General features: G+C 36.1%; 1 long non-coding RNA gene across 1 annotated transcript; it reads right to left on the reverse strand.

The window, feature by feature from the left end:
- Positions 1–3,622: 3,622 nt before the first annotated feature.
- LOC147533133 (uncharacterized) lies at positions 3,623–4,325 on the reverse strand. The gene is made up of 3 exons (XR_015228420.1): positions 4,187–4,325; positions 3,823–4,060; positions 3,623–3,736 (listed from the first exon to the last, which is right to left on the reverse strand). It is a non-coding gene; the product is annotated as an uncharacterized LOC147533133 (long non-coding RNA).
- Positions 4,326–5,176: the final 851 nt, after the last annotated feature.

Genomic DNA, 5,176 nt, shown 5'->3' on the forward strand with positions numbered 1-5,176 from the left:
CAAAAAGAAAGTAAAATTTCTCAGTTGGAAATTAGCTCTCAAATGAACCCAAAAAAGTGTCATGCTTTTTTTTTTCAATAAAGAAATTGACAATTGATACATAAGCTCTTCTTATTACATTGGTATTTATACTTTCTAATTAAGACATATAAACCCTAGTAGCTTATTATATAGATTATATACTTACTTAATTGTATGTTTGGGAATAATAAATGATTATCTTCATTTGTTACTGGCTAGACACTTCCTCTAAGAGCTTATATCTTTGTGCCTTGCCTCTGAACACAACCTGCTTTGGTGTAGTCGGAGTGTTATTATTATTATTTGATATCTCTTCTGATTTAGTCCTCCTTAATGATTCAGCTTCTAATTTAATCTTCTTTAATGATCTCCCAACTGATGATGGTGAAGATAATCGATCTAAACATAGTCTTTGCTTTTTCATGGGATTATTATTGTTATAATTCACCATCAATTCTGAATTACTCATTCTTTTTATTTGAATCTTCAGATTACCCACACGATTTTTCTTTATTACTTCGCTTTTGTTATCCTTTTTTAATTCGATCTTGTTGTTGTTTTTGTTGTTGTACTTTTGTTGATTATCTCCATTATTTGAATAGTACTGCTTTGAAGATGATGATGAATTATGAGTGGGTTCGTCTGATTTTCTTTGTTCTTGATCATCTTTGTTTAAACACCAATTACAGAGTTGGTAAGATTGAGCTTTTGGGTATAGATTGCTACAATATCTGAAACAAGAATTTGATGGTTATAATTAATTCTAAAATCATTGCACAATTAATTAAGAAAATAAAATTAATGAATACTGTGGTGTTTTTTGTCTTTTTTATCTGACTCGTCTAAATCTGAATCATTTGATTAAATGTACCTTAAGCCTATTAAGGTCTTTCTTTTAGAGTCAGACAGAAACAAACAGTTATAAATTTGACCAAGGACAATTCAGACTCCGAGATAGAATTCGTATTTGTTTATAAAAAAGTAAATATCATTCATGAAGATTCATAAGGCCATAAAATATGTTATGTTTAGAGAGAGAATAAGAAGCTCAATACATGATTGATAGAATATGATTCATGACAACCCATAAGTTAGTGAGAGAGAGGGAGAGAGAAGAGAGAGAGGGAGATTGGGTTGGATCTGAATTACCTGTGCTGAGATCTAAAGGAACAAAGGTTGCACTGGTAGAGCTCAGAAGTTAAACCATAGTCACCACACATACAACACTCAATGGTGGGTGTGGTCCGTGTGGATACAAAACTGCCTTGTTTGGTTGTCATCTAGAGAGAGAGAGAGAGAGAGAGAGAGAGAGAGAGAGAGAGAGAGAGAGAGAGAGAGAGAGAGAGAGAGAGAGAGAGAGAGAGAGAGAGAGAGAGAGAGAGAGAGAGAGAGAGAGAGAGAGAGAGAGAGAGAGAGAGAGAGAGAGAGAGAGAGAGAGAGAGAGAGAGAGAGAGAGAGAGAGAGAGAGAGAGAGAGAGAGAGAGAGAGAGAGAGAGAGAATTAGGTTGTAATTGGGATGAGCAAACCTACTTAATGTCTACAATTTATATTTGATGTTCTAAAGTGAACATTTTATTTCAATAAATGGATTTCATTTTCAAATGGGGTCAGTCTTGAAAATGAAAGCAATTGGATTTGGATGGACATAAATTCACAGAATTTTTTATAAAACACTTTCTAATAAGTCTTACAAAAACTAACCGCTTTTACCAACTTAGGTATAAATACAAATATTTCTTTTCGATGGCCCTTATTTGACGTAAGATGTGAGAACACGTTCTTAGACTTTGAGAGAGTTGGTCAAGCTCTCTTTCGGACAACTTTTTTTCTCTTATATTATCTTCTTAAAATAGAAAGATGAATCTATCGGTTCAATTCCGTTCATAATATTTTGAGTCTAAAATTTGTTTTTATTCTTTCTCGACAAGAAGGCTAAAGGTTTTTGAAGGCACCAAAATTCAAAAAAATATATTGAATACCAAATACCTTGTGCCTTGGAAGACTCACAACCCCTAAAGATACCGAAAGTACATAGTATTATAAATCGTTTCTCAATATCTACCGGCTAAATTATAGAAAATTAGTATGTTAGCCGAATTATAACCATTAGCCTAATAATCTCTAGAAGCCCATCATTGTTTATTAATTTATTTATTTCTTTCTTTGACGCCCTGGAGGCCCAAGCAACAATTTCAATGAAATAACAATCTTTGGAGATCTCCGAAGAATGTATTTCGGCACAACCCAATACAGTTAGAATATCTATTAATATGTTTTCGAAAAAGAAAATACATTGTCAATTTTAACTTGACTATGTATTATTTTGGTGTCCCACCAAAAGAAAAGCTCTGAGCTATGTCACAATCGATCATTGACGTCTAACTACATTTCACAGTAAATGCATTAAATGAATTAAAACACCCAAGTTAACGGTTGAGATTACTTTTCATAAGCTTCATTGAAGAAGTTTTAAAGGTGAAATTGGACATATTGACCTACCTATATTATACAGGATACAGGTATATCAACTTGCATTAGGGCTGGGAAAACGGTCCGAGACCCCGAGGTCCGGCCCGTTCGGCCCGGACCGTTAGAGACCGTTACCCGTGCTCTACCCGAGCCGGGCTTACCCGGCCCGATGGCTCGGGCTTATAGGGCCGGGACTCGGACAAGGACTCCAATCCGAGTCCCGGCCCGATAAGTCCGCCCGACACCCGAGCCCGATATACCCGCCTGTTGTGATGCCCGAAACCCGCCCGATCAATCATATAAAGACTTGTGTTTTAAACTGATCCGAGGGGTAAAATTATTTGGCCTTCAATGAGCCTTGCTCCCATATCTTTGACCCAATAGTGAGGGACTTAAGAAATGGAACTTACATAAAATTATTGAAGATGTAATATATATAACCATTCCCTATTCTCCTTCATCTTTACCCCCAACAATGTGGGACTAAATAGTTATAACTTGCTTGCAATTCAAGAAGTGTGGTTTGCTTCATATAATCAAAACCCTACATGAATTCTTCTCTATATGTTCAATGTGGGACTAAGTCTCCAAAGAGAACAACAAAAACATCTTAACTTTATTAGTCCCACATCACCTATTTACTAATCAAACAATATACTCCTTAAAAGAAGTTGGTATGTCACATTTACTAATCAAAGCTATGTATAAGAGATAGCTTGTACCATTTGGCTAGGAGTGCTGAACAAAGAAATAATATTGGGAACTCAAACAATTACATATGGGATGGTAAAGATAAAGGAGGAATGCTTACAATTGAAGAACCAGACAAGAGGACAGAGTATGTAGATATGGAAACCAACACAAATCCTATAGACCGTTCTATAGCGCACTTGCTTTTCCACAGACCTACTACAGATTCTGCCGAAGGTGCCTTACCTACTACATGCCAAAATGTGGGGTGTAATCAACACAAATCCTTATTTTTGTCTTCACTAATACTATAGATACTCATTTTCTTCACCTGTTGGAAACCAGAATAAACATATATTCTCGCCTAATTAGGTTTATATATGAAAATATATTAAGCGGACCTTAAACTGGAAAGAAGAACATCGATAAGATCTACCTCTAGCTTGTTTAGCTTCGCTCTGTGATTTTGAGGAAGAAAGCGGACCTCATCAATCAATTTGATGCATGTATTGGCATTTTCAGGAGACACGAAATCCATTTCCACATTCACACAAGACTAGAGATATTCAAACACGGAAACCGTTATCACATCGGAAAATTGGTAAAAGAAAAGTGTACTCGTGAAACCTTTAAGAATATTACCTTGAGATTTCTCCATTGATAAGGGCATCCGGCAGGAACCACCACTGCTTCTCCGACGCGCTGATAAAATGTCCTAGGCTCGACTTCTGGAATCAGTACTAAGGAAGTTAATTTATGAAATTCAAATTCCAATTATGCAACAGAAAATGAACTATTAGTGCTCACTGAACTCCTCCTTGAGCTTCCTTTTGTGTTTTGAATCAAGAAAGAAACACTCATAGAAAATAGGATGTGAAACCTGCTCCACAGTAAAAAACATATACCAATAAGTAAAGATGAAAAACTAATTAGACTTGTCTGAGTGTGACTTGTCTGAATTTGAAAATGAAAACCCCATGGGAGAAATCTTAATTCGATTTCTTACGTGTTCAACTGAAGAACAATATGTGTGCCTAAACTCGTTGGAGTGTATTCTAAGGTACTCTTCAAGCTGTGGAATATCTTCTCTACGAAAAACATCCCATTGAACCCCAAGAGAATTTGAAACTGAACTTTTCCCATAACTAGCAAGACGTTCTTTACTCTCTTCCAAACAAGAATTTCCCTCGCAAGACTCTTCACCTTTTAACAAAATATGATGGTTTTCAGAAATATGATCACAGGGACTCAAGCAAGAGGTCGGTGTTTCCGAGGTGCTGGTTTCTTCCATTTTCTCACTCGACAAACACGAACCATTCTTCGCTTTCTTAACCATTTTCTGATTCCTCGGTAACTTGGACGACTCCCTCTCATTTTGATCCAAGTGCTTTTTCTTCAGTTTCTTTATCTTTTCATTTTGTTCGACTGAAGTTACAACATATGAAAGTATTAGTCAATAATAAAGTTGGCAAACAAACACATAGGGACACTAACTTTACATTCCAGAAATATCGTTATAAAGTCCCACATCTTCTATTTAGAACTAGAAAGGAGATAGAGACTTTTACTTAAGGGAAAAAATGATGTAAATTGAACTAAAACATATGAAATTATTAGTCCCACATTGTCTATTTAAACTTAAAAAGTGATTGGAGACTTATATTTAAGGGAAGGGGTGGATGGAAAGTATTTTCCAACTTCAAAATCATTAGTGCCACATTGTAGATTTATAATTAGAAAGTGGTTGGACACTCTTACTTAATGGAAGGGAAGGATGCTAGTTTAGTCTGAATTTATAAAGTTAATAAAGTTAATTAGTCCCACATCTCTTATTTTGAATGAGAAGGGGCTGAGAACTTTAATATGAGTGGGGGCATATGAGAAGGGTAAGTTAAACATTTTTTTTGTTCAACTCACCCGAGCCCGTCCGGCCCGTGACCGCCAAAGCCTGCTCGGGCTGGCGGGCACGGGCGGGCTACGGGCAGTACATTTGAAG

The sequence above is a fragment of the Eschscholzia californica genome, unplaced genomic scaffold (assembly GCF_041429995.1).
Source record: "Eschscholzia californica isolate CP2 unplaced genomic scaffold, dmEscCali1.0.p SCAF_6, whole genome shotgun sequence".
Classification (NCBI taxonomy): domain Eukaryota; kingdom Viridiplantae; phylum Streptophyta; class Magnoliopsida; order Ranunculales; family Papaveraceae; genus Eschscholzia; species Eschscholzia californica.